The 19048-nt window shown below is 53.9% G+C and overlaps 1 long non-coding RNA gene across 5 annotated transcripts; it reads left to right on the top strand.

The window, feature by feature from the left end:
- Positions 1-8882: 8882 nt before the first annotated feature.
- LOC134477425 (uncharacterized) lies at positions 8883-18841 on the top strand. 5 transcript variants are annotated; one of them, XR_010049496.1, is made up of 8 exons: positions 8883-9002; positions 9306-9432; positions 10078-10277; positions 10396-10486; positions 13511-13636; positions 16042-16120; positions 17401-18026; positions 18184-18841. It is a non-coding gene; the product is annotated as an uncharacterized LOC134477425 (long non-coding RNA). The 5 variants fall into 5 exon arrangements; XR_010049497.1 differs by lacking the exons at positions 8883-9002; positions 9306-9432 and adding an exon at positions 9769-9895; XR_010049495.1 differs by lacking the exons at positions 8883-9002; positions 9306-9432 and adding an exon at positions 9777-9966.
- The last annotated feature ends 207 nt before the right edge of the window (positions 18842-19048 follow it).

The following is a 19048-nucleotide window of genomic DNA, read 5'->3' as shown; positions in this document are numbered from 1 at the left end:
GGGCCTTGTGTTTTCAGGGGCTGTGCTAGCAGGGATTGTGGGGGTGCACTAGAGGGCCAGAACCCTTGCTGTGCAATGACCTGATGTCCTGCTTCCAGTCTCCTGGTGAGCCCTAGCGGCTTCTGGTGGGTTGACGGTCTTTCCAAAGTTCATAGCACCCATGGCTTCAGCCTTTGCCCTTGTTTGGGCGTAGACTTAATTATGACATTGTCCCAGATCTACTGTGGCTCTTTAACCCGGGGGCTGTGTCCTCCCTGGGAACAGAGAAGACACCTGAAGACGCGGAGGAGGCAGAGCTGTGGAGATGCAGGCTGCCAGTGGTATGATGTGCCTGTGAGCTGAGCAGAAAGCTTGGCGAGAGGCTCGGGTGGCTTCCCCTCCGAGCCTGCAGAGGAGCCATCAGTTGACCCCAGCAGACATCTGGGCCCCTGACGGCAACAGAATGAGCTTCTGCGGTGCAAGCCACTCCACACTGGGCTGATTTGCCATGGTTCCCAGGAGAGGACCACAGAGCTTCTGCCTGGAGTAACAGGAATTCAGGATCTGCCCATCAGAATGTGGGGTGGGGGGTAGGTAGGTTCCCAAGCCCCAGGGGATGTGAGTGGGGGCGTAGCACACCTGCCCCATTGCTGGACAAAGCAGGAAGGCCCAGCCACTTCAAGATGGCCTTCCCGGGAGGCCAGGGTACTCCAGGAGGAAGGGGGCGCGGTGCTCTGTGGTCTGGGGTGCGCTTCTCCCCTCTTGGTCCCCTTTCTTCACCTAGACGCTAGAGACCTCGGCACCATCATGGTTCCAAGATGTTTCCTGTTAGACTCTGAGGGTTCCTAGGGGTGCATCAGTGTCTGCCCAGTTCCCCCGAGGCCCACGTGGATCACGGCCTTTGTCTTATATCTGGCTTGTGTGTTGGGCATCCATAACTCTTATTGCTAGCAGTGTTTGTAAACCAAGTCTCTGTCTTGAACTCCTGGGCCTGGAACTCCACCCTCTCTCCTTCTTCCCACATGCAAGTGTGGGGTAAGATCAAAGAGCAGGGAGAAAAAAATAAGAATCCTATTTAAAAGTAGAAAGTACCCAAAGCCTGTGATCTCATGAAAGTCAGGGAGACGGAATTAGAACCATTTGTTTACCGCCATGGATTACATTCCTGAAGAGCTCACAGAAGGCAGAACACGAAGATGGCGAAGTGGACGGGGCAGGTGGCGTATAACCCAGCCCTGCGCGGGGTGAAGGCGGAGGTGAGGCGGGCGGGTGGGCGAGCCGGGGCGGGTTACTGAGCTCCCTCTTAGCGCAAGTGTTGAACTTAGCTGTAAATCCCCTCACAAGGCGCCCTAGGAGGTCAGAACACTTCCATTTCATCTGCACCGTTTCACAGCTTGCTTGTATGATTGTTTAGAACCTCACATTTTCATTTTATTTTTGGTGCGAACCCAGAGACTTGCACACGGTCAGCCTACGCACCACCACGGTGCTACCACAGCCCCCACCCCGCTTCTAAGTCACAGTGATTGTAGCTAAATAGCTTTCCTGTGTAATCTGGATATTGGCATGTGCATGACCTAGCCTTTCAGAAACGCTTTAAGATTTGTTTCCCTGAGTTCTTTTTTTCGATCCGTGCATGGCTGGATCTGAGGATGGTTCACTGCCTCTCCTAACGAGGGCTGGGCCGATACCCAGGCCCGCTGCAGCTCTTACCAAGTCTGTGGTTTGTGGAGGGCCGTGTCAGCCTGGGGGCAGCCTTTGGACTGGAAGGACAATGTCGTTGCATAGAAAACTCTTGGCTCCCTTTTCCCTCGGAATTCACAGTCCTCTGATGTACATGGTGGAGGTGTTGGATGGCAGCCCGAGCTCTCTCTGTGGAGGGAACGTGTTTGCTCTGGTTATGCCTCTGTGGCGCGCATGGAGTGGGGGTGGGGTGGAGTGGCCGAGGGGGGGGGTTGGGGAGGCAGGGCGATGGATGAGAGGGAGAGGTGGGACGGCGGGAAAGGGGTGAGGCGATGAGGGTGGGGTCAGGCAGGCTGCTGAGGCTGGGGTGGGCTACTGAGCCACCTCTTAGTCCATCACTGCAGCCCCTGCAATCCTGGACCCTGGTGACTCCTAAGGAGCAGAAATTCACTTTCCGCAGTGCTGGGGGCAGGAAGCCCACACAGCTTCGGCCTCTGCTGCTAATCTGGCTCCCGGTTGCTGCATCCTGAGACGGGTGGTCCCTGCATTTCCCCTGGTGGTGGGGACAGCACTGCCAAAAGGGCAGAAGGAGCTGGCTGCTTCCCAGGAGCTTCTTCTCTGCCGGTCCCAGCCTCTTCATGGCACGTCCGAAGGGCCCCGGCTCTTCACAGCAGGGTGCGGGCATGGCGCTGTCAGCACAGGAATTCGGGAGGTCGCAGACGTTCAGAGGCGGTGAGGTCAGAGCGGGCAGCGCAGCGGGGCGAGGGTGTCACTGGGAAGATGGGCAGGTGACGAGGAAGCCAGAGAGGAGAGGGGAGTCACCCTCAGGGAGAGAAGGCTGAGCCACCTCTCTACTTTCGCTGCTCCATTAAGAATGGAACTAGTTTTGAAAATTTTAGTGAAAACCAAATGATTGCTTAGTCTTGCAGAGAAATGGCTTCCTTTCTAGAGCGTCTGAGAGCATGGGAGGGAGGGACACACGCCCACACGGGTGGCTTTGCCTAGAGAGACCGTGGTGCAGTTGAGGCAGCCCTGTCACGTGTCACGTGTGAGTGTCATTGGTCCCTTGGCTGCAGCAGGGCAGCCTTTGGCCTGGATGCTCCCCCCTTATTTCTCTTTGGCTTTGCAGACCTCTGGGTGGCAGATTTGGCCCCGTGCTCACCCTTCCCAGTGATGTTTTTCTTCGGCTCCTATGCAAACCTGGTGGCAACTGCCAGGAAACACAGCTTGACCACTATGAGGAGGACACAAAGGGTCCAGGTGTGTGACAAATGGAAAAAGAAGTCAGCATGTGACTCAGATGGCACTGAACCCACAAAGTGGGCAGTGTCCTAAGGTGACATCTGGGAATCATTCCTAGAAGGAGCCGAGCTGGCTTTGGAAGACAGCACCACAGAGCTTGGAGGACCAGTGGATAGACAAGCCCTTGGGGACAGGCACCCCACCCACCAGTGCCTGGCTGGGGGCTCCAGCATAGGTGGCCGTCACAGTGCAACAAGGCCAAGTTCTACATGGATGGGACAGTGGAAAAGAAAACACTGCCAGCCACAGGGCACAAGGAGCCGCCATGCCAATGTGGGACACTGCAGCGTGAGCTGCTCTGATCTCCCCACCCTGGAAGCGGGGAGCCGGGGTGCCTGAGGTGTGTCTGTCAGTTGCCACCTGTGATCATGCACCCTGCATCTTGCATAGCTCTGAGCGCCATGCCTGCCCACGATCTTATTGGACCCTCGGAGCTGGAAGAAGCCAGTGCAGGACTATGAGGACCCTGACCGACTTGTCTCTGATGCACAGAAGTATTTTAGCTGGTGGTGGCAGGGGGGCAGCCAGAGAAATGGAGGGTGTTCTGTGTTCTCTACTGAGTACTACTCCACCATAAGGAAGGCCCTTTGGGCAATCGCCAGCCCTAGGCCCCCAGATCCTGCCCCCAGCCCTGTTCCCCCTCTGGCTCCCACATTTCTGCCCCCTGGGACCTGGGCAGGGCAGGAGGCTGCGCAAGGTTGGCTCGTTCCCTGACTGTGGGTGAGGTGGGGTTCTCAGTCTCCCCCCATCAAACTGCTGGTTGCTGTGGAGGTGGGGGAGGAAGGGGCCACTCTCTCGCCTGGCAGAAGAGAGGAGAAGGCCGAAGCCAGGGCACAGGGGAAGATGTGCTCAGCGGAACACGCTCGGAACACAGCAGAGTGGACCAGGGCCCCGATTTCAAAGTCCAAACTCTTGCCCAGCAGGGCAGCAGTGGGGGCATCTCTGAGAGGTTCTTCTGGAAGCAGAGAGAAGTGGCCCCCGCAGCTTCCAAACCTGGTCTCGGCCAGCAGACACGCGTGGGGCTGCTCCCTCCTGCCACGGTGCCTGGCAGCTGGAGGCGGAGTCCTCTCATCAGGGCCACCACACAGGGCCTGCTGGCCCAGACGATGGCCCCTGCCCGTCCCCATGGACCCCACTTCCCTCCCTGTCCATGGACCCCACTCTCGTCTCTTTCTCTCCCCCACCCCCACCCAGTGTGAGCGTTCTCTCTCCTGCGGGAAGGTTTGCCTTTGAAGTCAGCCAGGAGAATTCTTTCAGGAGAAAAATGTGCTTGGAGGGGTCGGTGGAGGGAAAGCGCTGGGGATCGGGCTGGTGTCCTTCATCCTTTTCTTTCAACTCTGCTGCTGATCAAAGCTGCGGTGGGAAGGCAGACTCGGAAAGATCTGGTTCCAAAGACGGGACGGATGTCGGTTCCTAGGATGGTATTAAACACTTGGAAGGGGATAAGAAATCAATTCATCAAGTGGATTAGCAAATAAGTAAGAGAGGGAACCAAGAACGGCAGGGAGGGGAACGCAGCCCGCACCAGCCCCAGCTTCCAAGGAGCCTTACAGCACGGGCTCTGGGCTGCACACTCTGGTCAGATGATTTATCAGTGGGCATGGAGTCTTAACCACATCCAAGGGCTTTCGCTGGCTTCCTAAATCACACAGGACCACAATGAAATGCAAAAGGGTCTAGTGGAGGTCTGCGAACAAAGGAAAGGCAGCGCTGGCCCCCAGCCTTCTCCCTCAGGTCTGGAGAGGCCCCCGGGCCCACGCGGGAACTTTCTCCTTGGTTCACTCTGCCTGGCATCTTGCGTTGCTCTGTTTGGCCAGGATGACCTCACTGGTCTATGGATTGGGTTCCTCTGACTTTTATTTTATTGCTGCTTTTTCTGAAAATCCTTGACTGTGTTCCTGAGGAATGGAGCCCACAAGCAGGTAACTGATTTCCCCGGTATATTTCTGGAGTGTTTCTGTCTTTGTCTCTTGAAACCTTAGACGTGAAGAAAGACAGGATGCCATCTGTTCTCTTTGGGTTGGGGGAAAGTGTGCTACACAGTGCAGAGAACCAGACTGTTTGGGGCGGTGGCTGGAGGTCTAATTTCTCCTTCTGTCGCTTAAACGCACAGAGTGATTCCGAGAGAATCACTGTCTGCCGAAAGCAGAGACTGCTTTCCAATTGCTTCACGTGTACAGCGGGGCACCATCAACTCCCACCTCCTCTGCTGACTGTACCCCAAGTTCCCCAGTCATGTGGTCTGGAGGAAACAAGGTTCCCTCTGGTTCCGCGAGTGGATCTAGCTTGGGTCAGCCAGCATGGTGGACTCACCATTCCTTAGTGCCCAGTCCAGAGGTGGGTGCAGGGCTCATGCTGGTGCAATCCAAGCTGGACACAGACTCTGCTTCTGCTGATGTGAAGAATCGTGCATCTCCTAGCACTGTTTTCAGTTATTTTGACAACACAAAGGGAGCAACTACTAGAGAATGGAGGCCAGGTCAAAGAAATTAGACTAGCAAGCCTAAAAAGTGGGCAGAGAACGACCAAGTCCTGGTCTCAAAATAGGCGCGTTGGGTCAGCTGAGCCCTGAGGTTCTACCATCCCTGGCTCAGCTAATAATCTAGGGGTAGCCCGAATGCCAGGGAACAGACCTTCTACTTCAGAAGTTTCTTCTCCGGGGAACAAATAGTTTTTGGCTCCCTAATTTATTGTGGAAACCGGGCTAGGCAAGAGATATCAGTGGTGAAGAGGCCGTGGGCAGGTATTTAGGCAAATTTGCCTGAAATGCCCCAAATCCCCCAGGTAAGTCAAATCCCAGACTGCAAGCCGAACAGGCCCACAGACTTGATCCTTTAAAGTGTTTTATTTCCCAAGCTGCATATAAACCTCTATGTTCATTTGGAGACTGGGTTTTGCAATATCACAAAAGCTTCAGGCATTCGGCTTATTATAACTCTTCTCAGAAGGGGAGTAAATTCATATGTGTTGCTAATACTCACCCTTGGGTTGAGGGAATGAATCCTCAGCTCCCAGCACCCCCGCGGGTCTCCCAATTCTGGCTCAGTGCTGACTTGGCTCTCTGAAAGCTGATCAGTGCATTCCTATTCCCTAATCCTGCTTCTCTGGCTGTGCTGGCTTCTCTGATGTCCTGGGGGAGAAAATGGTCCACTGGATCTTTCTGGGAAGTGGGAGTTGGATGTATTTCTAAACCTGTTCTCTCTTGTGGGAATAGAGAAAGTGTTATGATCAGTTATCTGCAATCCATGGTACAGAAGGCAGGGCATTGGACACCACAATGACTTGGACTCACTTCCTCAGTTCCGAGGCATGGGTGCCAACACACCCTGTCCCAGCTCTGGACAGAACCGAGCACAGTTGTCTTAGTAGACTGAGCACTCTCCATAAACATCAAATGCATCCTTGCATTTCTCAGGCCATTGCTCTGAAAAACTGTTCTGTATTTCTTTCACATAGCATTTTTTTTTTCTTGACTACAAGATGGAAAATCCAGCCTGATCTGAGTTATGTAGAAAAGGGGACCCGGGGATTTCTGTAGCAGGACAGCCCAGAGGAAAGAGTGAACTGCCAAGCATGGCAGATCCAGACTTGGTGATAGGTGGCCAGGACGGAGCTCCTCTCCCTCTCTCTCACCTCTGCTTAACTCTGTATTTCCTTCATTCTCACGTGACTCCTGTGAGGAGCTGTTGATGGTTCCCACTACATACCCATCAGATTCTCAGCGGTTAGAGAAGCCCACTAGAGGCCCCTGGAGCTCAGCACTAGAGTTGGGTCCTATTAATTCTGATTGGTCTAGTGTTAGAGGTGTCTATCTTCCAGCCAATCACCATCAGCAAGGCTCTCCTGTGCTTATATCTGAACCAATCACTATGGCCAAGGAAACAGTGTGCTGATTGGCTTAGCCTGGCCCTTGGAGTTGCTTTGCGGGAAATTTACAAGTGGAGACAGGTGTGGGCTGGGTTCTTCTGAGACAATAAGGTGGCAGTTGCTTTACCAGAAGGAAAATGGACATTTTGCAGGAAAAGCATCACGTCCTCCCTGGATGATTAAATGTAATACTTGGCCAACCTCATTCTCAGCACTATGCTTTTCTTTAAAACAGTGTTCTCCATCTGTGATTCGCACGACACACAATCACCCTTAAAGTGTAAAGATGGATGGTTTTTATTACACTCACAGACAGATGTTTTGTGTAGTCATCAACACAAAGCGTGTTAGTTAGGAGATGTTTGTCCATCCCACTCATCCCCCATGTGCCGTTAGTGCGCCCCCTCCCCATGAACCCTGGAAACCATTAATCTGCTCCTTGTAGTTTCCCGTCCTGAACAATTCGTATAAGTGACCTTTTGTGCCTGATTCCTTTCACTTAACACAGTGTTTTCCAGGGAAACCCTGGGAACGTGATGTGGAGCGGACCAGCGCCTCTTTCCTTCACGGCAGAGTGGTGCACAGTTGTGTGGGTCGCCACATCATCTGCCGCTCAGCCATGGAAGGGCATGTGGCTGTCATGTACAGTGCAGCCCTGGACATTCCCGTCGAACTTCAGGGTGGCACAATATACTTCTAATGCCATCAAACTGGCACTGGGTGGGCTGGTATGTTCATCAGTCACCCACGATCAAATCTGTTCTCCCATGAATATGTGAGTGAGGAAAGGAACATAAAACCTTTTCTAACAGAAAGAACCATAAGGCCATAGGTGTTTAGAGAAGGAAGAGATGTGATGTTATCTTGTTCGACGGAAACAGCTTTCATGCTAGATGACCAACTCTGAGAACTGTACAAGTCTATGGATTATGCGTGTGCAGTTATGTGCATTTGTGTGCATAAGTTTGTTTGAAAAGGAGATCCATTTCCTTAGAGATGATTAATGTTTTTTTTACTGTAGGTGACCACACTTTTTTATAAGAAGACTGTTAGAATATTGGTATTGTCTTTATGTTGCTAAGATGCTCATTTGTGGACTTATTCAAGATGTGACTCATGGAGATACGTCTCCACTGTCCCCGCTGAAGTGAGCGGATGGCAGTTGGGTAAGTTTGGTGAAGTCAGAGGCCAGGAGCTAAGGACCCTGCTCCAGGCCAACCTGCTCATGACTGAAGATCAGACACCCAGGCAGGGAGGGGCACTGGCCCCAGGCCAGTTTGACCTGGATGGTACAACTCCACCTCCCGCCTTGGCATAATCTTCCAGGACTGGCTCTTAATGCCAAGGTTCACTGATGACCTTGAAAAGCTCCTTTCGTCCAGTTCTGGAGCAAACTTAAAGAAGCTACGAGAAACACAAGATCCTGTAACAATCCTTTTCTCCTTTGTGGAAACTATCCACTTAGTTTCCTTGAAACCAGCACTCTCCTGACCCTACGCATGGCTGTGAGCTAGAGTTAAGTGTCCCTCTGATGACAGTGACGGGCGGAAAGGAGAGCGCATTGCCTGAACGGAGCCAACCAGGGACCTTGCGGGAGTTTTCCTCTGTAGCTCAAGAATGGAAAAACACACCGTGGGCCGGTGCACCTGTGAATTCCACAAACACAGATAAAAAGCATTTGGAAAAAATTCCGTTGTATTGAGCATGTGCAGACTCCTCCTCACTGTTCTTTAAACAATCCAGTCTAGCAACGATTTGCATGGCATTTACACTGTATCAGGAATTATAATTATAGAAGTGATTTAAAGCACACAGGAGGAGAAGCATAAGTACATACAAATACTAGAGCATTTATAGGAAGGCCCTGAGTTGGTCATCTAGCATGAAAGCTGTTTCCGTTGAACAAGATAACATCACATCTCTTCCTTCTCTAAACACCTATGGCCTTATGGTTCTTTCTGTTAGAAAAGGTTTTATGTTCCTTTCCTCACTCACATATTCATGGGAGAACAGGAGATCTTAGTATCCGTGCAGGGTCTTGGAACCAGTCCCCGAGGTGACCAAGTGTCTGTGTTCCTCCTCCTCCTGTTAGGCACGGCTGTCGATTCGGAGCCGAGGGTCCCGTGGCCAGTTCATCCATGAAGGAGTCTGGGGACACAGCTAGCGCAAAGGTGAGCAGAAGACATAAGGGGAGGGAGAGAGACCCCGAGGTCCCGAATCCCCGCTACTTCGAATTTCTTCGGTTATGTGACCAAATACTCGCGTGCTTTTGCACTTGCCTTGAGTGTCTGTCACCTGCAACCCTCAGAATCCTGGCCCCCTCGATCATTTCTTGAAGGCCAACTCTGCGGCATGGCAGTGACTGTGACGGCCACGGTGGCCACTGATAGCATGTGGGAGGGGACGCAGCAGCAGGAAGGTAGCTCTGGAGGCAGAAGCGCTTAGCCAGTGCCCTTCCTGTCACCCCTATGCAGCAAGCTGGTTCCCTGAGTGGGGCTCAAGGGTGCAGAAGCCTGGAAACTGGAGGAGGGAGAGACTTGCGCCCAGGAGAGGTGGTGCTTTTGGAAGAGAGAACGCTCAGGAAGGCTTGAGATCTTACAGGTGAGGAGGGGATGGCATTAGGGGGTTGAAGTTGAGTCCTCTTGATCTGGTCCCAGGAAACAGGAGGGGAGGCTTACATAATCATTGTGTGCGGTTGCCATGGTGATTAGAGGACACAATAGAAACCCTTTGCCAGTGAACATGGGACATAGTAGATTATAAGGGAAACCACAGAAACTTCCGGGTTAGGGTTCACTTAGAGCAGAAGCCGGGTTTATTCAGGGCAGGGGATGGCTGTAAAGGGCGGACCAGGCCTAGCGTGTGGGCGTCACGTGTTCTCTGATCCGTGACAAATGGTGCTGTGGATAAAGAGGAAGTTGTTTCTGACACTGGTGGGAGACTACGGCTGCTGGTGACAGGCACTGGGGTCTAGAGGTGGCGTTACGGGCCTTGAGTAAGGATGGAGCACAAGTGAAGAGCATGGAGGGTTTGTCCTCGAGATCCCCTAGGAGCTCCAGGAGTGGTAAAAAGACAGCGGAGGGGGACAAAGTTCTAGAACCTTCCATAGCAGGATGGGCCTGAGAGATGCCGAAGGTGCTTCTCCTCCTCAGCTCCTCTGATTCACTCATCCTTGTCCTCAGCTTGTCTTGGCCTTATTTAGTGTGTTCATAGTGGGGCAGCTTAGACCTCTGTTGCTCTCTGCAGGACTGTCCCATGGATGACCGTGTCACCTGTGGTTAAAGTCCTCCAATGAGATGAACCTGCAGATGCCATCGGGGCTCAGGTCGGCGGGACTGTGTTAACCCCTTCCCTCCGGGCCAGCTCCCGTGAGCCTCTACCGCGAACACACTGAGGACGCATGCCCCTGGGCAGAGCTGGACTTGGAATGGCGGCTGGCATCCTTGGTACGATGGTAGCAGGGGGTGGGGGCGTGAACTATCTTAGCGGACAGATCTGGGGGTCTGAGGCTCCCCACCGTTCTTCTGCACGAGGCTACCTTTTGTCTTGTTCTCACATCTGCAGAGGGGGAGACAATGCCCTGGCAGGCCCAGTTTGGAAAGTTGTGATGTTTATCACCCACTGGGAATCCGATTCTTCTGGAATCCACACACAGGTATGTCTCTCCCTCAGGCACCAGTGACTAAGTAGGTCCTGGCTTACAAGACACAGAGAGCACGTCAGTCTTGGGGATCTTTGGTTCCTGAAACCAGTCTCTTAGATGGGGAGGGGGTTCCTGCCTCACTGTGAGCTCAGGGACGGGGAAACCGGCTCGCTGGAAGGGCCAGCACTTGAGCAATTCCAGGCCAGGCTCAGGTTCAAGCTGGATGCTGAGTGTTGGGAACACAAGGCTCCGTTCACTCAGTGGGCAGACTGTGGGGTCTCCACAGGGTCCCTGTGGGGCTTCGCAGGCCACTACGGTGGCTACCAGGGGAGAGGCCACATTCAGAGTGCTCCTAAGATGTCTGCACAGAGACTGCCACGGGCAGCAGATAATAATCACTGTGCAGCCCACGCTCACCGTTCAGACAGGTGATGTAGATGCAATATTGCTATTTATTTCTGTCACCTGGCAGGAGCATGGGAGGGGACAATACTGAGAAACATCTGAAGAATTAAGGGGATCTCATCTGTGCCCCAAATGCAATGGGTTGGGCTGTACAGATGGTCACTCAATCAGTTATCTGGGTCCACCAATCTGTTTCTTTCAATTATGAGTTCTGGAGACGGACAGTCCTTTTTCACTTGTATCTGATGTGGCAGAGAGAGAGAGAGAGAGACAGAGACAGAGAGACAGAGAGACAGAGAGACAGAGAGAACAGCCCTAAAGCTGTTCCTTGCTGAAATGTGTCTAAAGCTTTGCAGAGACACAGTTTTGCACTGTGCCCAGCACAGGTGTGGTATGTGTCAGTGCTTTTAACGTACATGTTTTGTGGCTTAAGGCCCCAGTGGAGAAAGCTCGAGCGCCGGAGTCTGAAGCCAGGGTCTGAGTTTAGACTTTAGGGTTCACTCACTGTGTGGCACTGAACCTCACTATTTTTGAGCATCAGATCCTCATTTTTGAATAATGGCTGTTGCACCAGTGTCACTGAGTGGGTACTGCCCTGTGGGCAAGCACTTAATTTATGCTTCGTTGATTTAGGGAGGAACAGCAGGGTGCTGTACTGAACCCCAGGGAGCCCCCACATCCCACCTAGCTTCACGAAGCTTTTCTGACACAAACCCTCGCACTGGTAAACCTAGGATCTGTGGGTCTTAAACTTCATTGGGGGTCACGTTCTCTTCACTGTGTACTCTGGAAAGTAAAGCAGGTCTTTGGGCTGATTTGCTCACGTGGGGATGCTGGTGGGAAAGAGGAGGGGGTTAGGGAGTAACGGGCCGGGGTCTGCTCTCTGTGGGGTGGGTCCTGCCTGCATGGTCGGCCTCTTTATGCACAGGGCTGTCCTGGGCCTTTTCAGTGCTGAGAACCATTTCTTTTCCTTGGATTTTTAGGAATTGCTAGAAAAAGGGGAGGGAGGGAGCTGGTGAAAAGGGAGAGTGGATGGGGTTAGGGGGCCAGACAAAAACTCACTGATGGTCAGCAGGACCTTCGGAGGAGAACAGTAAGAGGGGTTCATTTATTGAGTTTAACCCCTTTGGAGTTCCTTTAAGACTATGCCCTCATTATAATCCAATTTTTTTTTTTTTTTTTTTTTGTCTTTTTGAGACAGGGTCTCGCTGTGCAGTTCAGGCTGGCCTTGAGCTCACTTTGTAGCCCAGGCTGGTCTTGAACTTGCAACCATCCTCCTGTCTCAGCCTCCCAAGTGCTGGGATTATAGGTGTGTGCCATCATGCCCAGCCCAATTTTATTTTTAAAAGCCCATTTTCTACCATTTTTATGTCCTATAAAGACAAATCCCTCCTCAGTGGTGTATAATCTGGGGGAACGCGGCACACAAGCGTGTTACCTCAAATGCTTTAACCCTTGCTTGGTGCCGTCCCTTGGGGAGCTGTGCAGGGAGATGGAAACCACGTTTCAGTGGGGCCAAGACGTCATCCCTAAATATGCATTTATTTTGTCCTGCACTCTTGGGAACTTATTTTCCTTCTCTGGTCCTCAGTTTCCCCTGTTTTTATCTAAAGACCATGACAAAACAGATGTGGTTCAAATCTGTAAAAGAAACATTTATACAGGATACAAGTGGATTCTTTCACTGAGGTGACCGTGCATTTGCGGAACTCGGTGCATAGAAGGCAAAATCTGCCCCAAGTCTGTGTCAGCATCCCCCGGCCACCCTAGCAAACCCCACGTCCCCACAGATCTCACCTTGGAAACCACAGAGGAGGATCTTCAACTCACACTGAGCTTTGTCATTGCATAGACAAATGTCACATAGTAGATACAAAGCACTGTGGCAGGAGACCAGGAGAGGTTCAGGGCTGAGGAGGGGCCTTCCAGGAACCTGGTCAGCCCTGGATTCTAGGTGGATGCAGGGACAGACACTGTCTTAGGGAGGACGGAGCCAAATGCAGAGGGGCCAGAGCATCAGGTGGCCTCCTGTGACACAGCAGTGGACCTTGTGGAGGAGATTAAATGTTCACTCTCTGGCTACCGTATGGCTGGACGTAACAGGAAATGGGGGGCTGGCAGGAACCAGGGCATGGCTGGCTCTCCAAGGACATTCCAGAGAAATGCCTCTGGTGGGCCTGGTTACTGCTTGTCCTCTGAGTGCATAAATTGTGCTCTGCTGTTTGGCACAAATCAGACAGCCTTTGGCGTGAGTGGAGAATGTTCCCCCTCTGCCAAGACCAATGTCATCTGGCCTTGGAAGTCCAGCTCTAGCCCAAGGGCCTCCTGACATGGTAGCTGCTCCAATAATAGCCTGGTCTTACCTCAACCAACTGCAGAGTCCACTGCTGGCCCTGGGCTGTCCTTGTTCAAGGGCCAGCCCAAGGAAGGGTCAGGCTCTGCTTCCTAAAGGACATTCAGGGACCTCTGGGTCCATGGAAGGGTGCGTGCATCTTGGTAAGGCATTGCTGAGTTACACAGATTTCTCTGGTACAGAACTCCCCAGAGGGTGGTTTTCAGAAGCTGGCCCATGTGGGTGCGGTCATCCTCCTCGTTTCATGGCACCCTCCCTCCCCTTTCGTTTTCATGCAGTGTCTGTCCCGTGGGATGTCTTGGGGACCCTTGGGGCAGAGGGTTTGTTCATCAACCATCTCCGCTGTCCTTTTGATGATGTATGGAATGAACTCGGGCTTCTGCATGCAGGACTCAGTAGCCGAGGTGAGCTGAGTTTTTGCTTCACTTAGTGAACGTATTTGGCCACTACACCACGTGAGTCCCTGGGCTGGTCCTGGGCTGGCAGCAAAGAGAATGCTACACATTTCCTGCCTTCCCGCCTCCACACTTTCCCAGGACAAGCTAGGAAGCAAATAAATAGTCACACACACAGCAGGACAGGCTCTTGCGAGGGATACGTAGGGCCTCCAGGGCCAAGCCCCATGCCTAGGACCTAGCAGGTGGCAGCATCAGCTGCAAAGCGGTTTACTACAGCTTAGGCTGAATCATGATCCTCAAAAATGTCCGAGTCTTAAGCCCAGTAGTTGGAGATCACGTTATCTTGTGTGGTAAAAGGGACTTTGCAGATGGGATTAAGTTAAGGATCTCGAGGTGGGGAGATTATCTTGAGGGCTCTGATGTATCCTCCCTCGTGTGGCTGGCTGCACACTCCAGGTCCTTACAAGAAGGAGGCAGAGAGGAGGTGAGGGGTGATGGAAGCAGAGGTTGGAACAGTGTGTTTGCAGTGATCAAAAATTGTCAGTTGAGGAAATGAACACAGGCAATCAGCAAACGAGACAGCCACAAACCCACAAGCAGCAACTTCCTAAGCCCGAGTCCCTTCTGAAGTGGTGGGAGAGGTCACAGCTGAGGAACACAGCTGGCCACCCCTGCTCAAGGGAACACCTGCCTCTGGCTGCCTCCTGTTCCAGGGAAGCCTGGGAGATGAGATGCGCTCACGGTGCACAACACTTTCTGAAACAAACTGGGATTCAAGCGCTAAGGAAGAGGGAGAGGAAGAATCCTGGCAGTGCAAATGCCCTGCGTTCTCCGTAATGTTCAAAGGCGTCTGCCGGAGGACTCAGGGGACGCAGGAAGGGGGCAGGGGTCAGGCTGGAGAGCTGTTCACCTTGGGGAGCAGGTGGGGACTGCACCCAGGCACGGTGAGGGTTGGAGGGCATCGGAGCGATGATACCAAGCTCCAGGAGGCCGAGTGGAGAATTGGGGTGACACAGGGACCTGACTCGGGCAGGTAGCAGGTAGCAGGTGGCAAAGCATCTCCCCTGGACGTGGAAGGCAGGGTTATCCGGGGTCTTCTGAGTTCAAGGAGCTCAGTCCCCTCAGCCTCCCTTCCTGCCTGCTTCTCCAGGCTGCTACGCTGCAGGCTGCCATCCTGGGTGAGCGCAGCACTATTTGGGGGTTCTGTTCTTTCTCCTCGTCACCCTCTTTCTGTCTGAGCCAACCTTCCCAGAGTCAAACCCGCTGGGCCGTGCTCATCAGCCTCCACCCCGGGGCCCTGCTCTTGGCTTTCTGGCAAACACCTGCTGCATGCGGTCAGGTTGGTTTCTTGTGGGGCAGAGGGGAAAGCATACGGGTGTGGTGCTCTTGTGTACTGAGTCACGGCCCAGGGTTCTCTGCTTCAGATGCTGTGTCCCTCTGCACAGGTGACTCTGTGGAGACCCACAGGCCCTTGTGAACTCAGCACTGAAGCTGCTGTCTTTCTCTGGGCACGGATCCACAGCTGTCCACCTGGGGTCAGCCTTGGAGCTAAGGGTCTGGACGAAAGGTCAGAGCCTTGTTTCATTTAGCAGAGGCTGTGAGAGTCACTGGTCATCAGCATCCACATCCTTGTGGAGCGCAGCTGGACCCCACCTTCCAGCCTCTGTGCCCTTGGGAATGGCTGTGCGACTACGAGTAATGAATGGAGTGGGGACAAGGGGCTCCGCTTCCAGGCGAGGCCTTAAGAAACCCACTGACCCTCCAGGGAAGGTGAAGAACAGAGCTCTGGGCCCTGGCGAGCTGTGGGTCCGCGCTAGGAAGGGCCTGGGTTTCGCCACGCAGAAGGGTGTCTGTGGATCTCGCACGTGTGTGACGGTGGTGACCTCCACTGCGTCCTGCTGTGGGGCTCGGGGGCGTCTGCTCCAGCGCGTGCGGTCATTTACCCCGGGCCAGCACCCTCTGCTCCTTCTTTCGAACAGGAAGTACAGCATGGTGGTTTACAGAAGCCTTGGGAATAGAACTAAACTCACAGCCTAGGCCTTCCGCTCCCCGGCTGTGTGGCCCAGGCTAAGTTACTTTCCCTCTCTGCCCCTGATCACATAATACGTCAGGCAGTGGATAGAGCCAGCCGAGTGCTGCGTTCTGACCGTGCACTGAGCTTGGTGCTGTGACCGGTCCATAGTGGGCTCGTAGTGTTGCTCTTCCTCATCAAGGGCCCTCGCCCCAGGCCCTGGGGAGGGACAGGCCAGGCCCAAGGCAGTGATCGCTGCTCCTCCTGGCTTTCTCCCTTCTTGGAGTTTTTGCAGGATTATGGTCACTGCCACGCACCCCGGCATTTCTCCTAGAGCTAACTTAGGCTGCTTGTACCTCTGTATAACTTATTTCCATTTATGCCGTTTCTCTGTTCGGAGTGGAAAACTTGTGACAGCAGAGACCAGCGCGTGCTTTGATTTGTTCATCTCCTGGCAGTGCTGAGCGGAGACAGCGCTGGTAAGTACTGATTGTACTTCAGGAAGCGGCAGTGTTTGTGTCACAGGGTAACACCACACCTGCACATCTTAGCGCCACAGGGGCAAAGGAAGAGCAAGGAAGAATGAAACGCAGCCGCGAGCCGGCGTAGCCTGGCACAGAATAGCACCCGACGGGGCTCAGGCTTTGGTGAAGCTGATGTAATCATCACAGCTAATCTGTATTAAGCACTCCACTCAAATTAGCTCCTCTAAGGCTCCCTCCGCCTGCGGGCACGACTGCCTTTCCCACTTTGCAGATGAGGAAGTAGGACCTAAGATGGTGACACTCGTACTTTGAGTCACACAATTTATAACCCTAAGACCCGGGGTTCACCCAGGGCTCTGGTTGCTGAGACCTGGCTTTCTATAATTTCCTGAGCCTCTCTCCTCCCACGGTAAACCTCTGATGGTCCCCAACGTCTCGTGAGCCTGCCAGGCCAGGCCTGCCCTGCTGGGGAGGTGTCCAGCCCTGCCAGTCTTCAGCACCCCAGGACCCTCCCCACCTGCTCAGAGCTGTGACTGACTGTACCCTTGATCCCGTGTATGTGCATGCATGCATGTGTGTGTGCCTGTGTGTGTGTGCATGTGTGTGCTGGCCGAGACAGAGGCGAAACCTTCAGTTGGGCCGATTAGCATCTCAGATTCAAATCCACCCCCGCACCTCGCCTCAGACTCCCAGGCTGCTCCCCAGTGAGGCGGGATGGGTGGGGAGCCAGGCAGCCTGAGCACAGTGTTCTCCGCCCATGGGGCTTTGTCTGACACCTGTGGGGGATTAAGGGGCGCGTCTTCGTGCCCCGCAGCCATGTGTGACAATAAATTTGGTGATGAGCAGAACTCCAAGTTCAGATGAGAAGTCGGCACGGCACCTCTGAGACCCACGGGCATCTGGGTGGCAAAGGGGTGCCAAGGGCTGCAGCTGCGGAAGGCAAGCGGGGTCTCCAAAGTGAGGCTCCCCGCACCCCAGGCTCCAGCAGCAGCTCGCCCCGGTGCCTCATCTGTGCTTTCTATTCAGGGACAGCCGCTGCTGTCCTAGATTCTTGCAGGGGTTCTGGGGGTGGCGATGGTGAGGCTGCTGCTGGGTGCTATTTTCCAGCTGTGCTGGATCTGCTAACCGCTTAGTATAAGCACGGCACCCTGACCACAGCCTGCTGCTGTCCTCTGTACAAGTAATAAACCAGGACAGTGCGGAAACACTGTCCAGCTCACTGGGCCTGAGTTGGGGGCTCGTGCCCAGCCTCAGTTTCTCCCCTCTTCCTTTAGCCCAGGTCCAAGAGGCCCGTGAGTGGTTGATTCCGGCAGCAGCTCCGTCTAAGCAGGGACATGGACTCCCGCGTCGCCCAGGCCTGGCTTCGAGTCCTGGCCCCACTGCGACAGCTGCCACTCTCTCGACCTTTGTTCGAGACTTGGAAATGACAATGCCGACCTCTCATGATGAGGGCGCAGAGGAAGTGCTGGGCGAGGGAGGGGTAGCCACGGCGACTGTCCTCCCCCACAGCAGCCGCTCCTTCTGTGGTCAGCACAACCTTCCTGAGTGTCCCTCACATTCCAGGAGCCGAGTCTTCTGCGGAGGGTGGGCCCTGGTGCTGACCAAGCCTTGAGTTAGGCCTGCTTCGGTCCGAGTGCATCAGAAACCCAAGCTACACTGGCTCAGCCCGAGGAGGGGGTTCCCCCATACGCAGCAGTTCGGGGCAGGGGCGCAAGGCGGCCGTGGCGCCTCCCCAGCTCCCTCTGGCCAGGCGCCTTCTATTTTCCTGCCTCAGTTTCGGTGAAGAAGTTTCATCCTTGTTGTTACCAGATGGCTGCTCCACTTCCAATTCTTCAGCCACATTCCAGAAAGAAAGAAGGAGAGGGAAGAAGAAGAGGAAAAAGAAGAGGGGAAAGAGGAGGTAGAGGTGGAAGAGGAAGAGGAAGAGGAGGAGGAGGAGGGGGAGGGGGAGGGGGAGGGAGAGGAGGAGGTGGAGGAGGAGGAGGAGGAGGAGGAGCGACCAAGGAAGAGCCACACTCCCTTATGTTAGAACAACAGGCCTTTCCCTGCTACCCCAGCACACGTCTGCTGAAGGTCTCGTCAGGATGGCATCACACGGCCACCACCAGCTGACGATTCCAGCTCAAATTTGGTTCTGTTCGTGAGGGGAAAGGGGAGAATGGTTGCTGCACGCAGCTGCGGTGCCAGCTGGGTGTGCTGGGTACTGAATGCATCTGTAAACAAGTCCGGCCGCGTACTGAATGCATCTGTAAACAAGTCCGGCCGCTCTGCCGAGCCACTGGTGCCTTCCCCTCAGTGCCTGGGTTTAATCTCCCCGGGAAATGGGGGTGGAACACGAGTGCCGCCCCTCCTAACCCCTCCCCACCCCAAGCTCCTGAGTTGGACAGTTCTTCCCTCTGATCTCCACTTCTCATCCCCATGACAGAGAGGACACTGGAACCCAGGGCTTTGGCTTGGGCATTGCGGATCCCAGAGCAGGCAGGCTGCTGAAGATGTTCGGGATGTCGGGGAGGAAATGAACTGGGGCTGGAAGGAACATGGTGGGATACTGTGGTCAGTGGGTCAGATGATGGCTTTGGGCTTCTTGACCACACAGCTTTGAATCCTGGTTTTGCCACTATTGTGACCTTGGCAAGCTGATGACCCCTGAAATCTGTGGCAGCAGTAGTGACAGGTCAATTAATGAGCACATGAACAGGTCCTAACATACTCGAACTCACTGTGTGTCAGTTAATTACCACAGCCTGAAGCACAGCTCGGACCCTACGGGTAATGTAGTGGGGCAGGGATGGCAAACTTCTGACCTGCGGTCTGTTTTTCTGGGTGAAGATCTGGTGGAACTGGTCCACACCCCATTTGCCTTCGCCTGTGGCTGTTTTTGCATGACCATGGCAGGGCTTAGTCCTCTGCCCAGGGACCACA

The sequence above is a fragment of the Cavia porcellus genome, unplaced genomic scaffold (assembly GCF_034190915.1).
Source record: "Cavia porcellus strain 051 isolate PalLab524CR breed Dunkin Hartley unplaced genomic scaffold, mCavPor4.1 scaffold_8, whole genome shotgun sequence".
In the NCBI taxonomy this organism is placed as follows: domain Eukaryota; kingdom Metazoa; phylum Chordata; class Mammalia; order Rodentia; family Caviidae; genus Cavia; species Cavia porcellus.
This window is presented reverse-complemented; position numbering and strand designations above follow the sequence as displayed.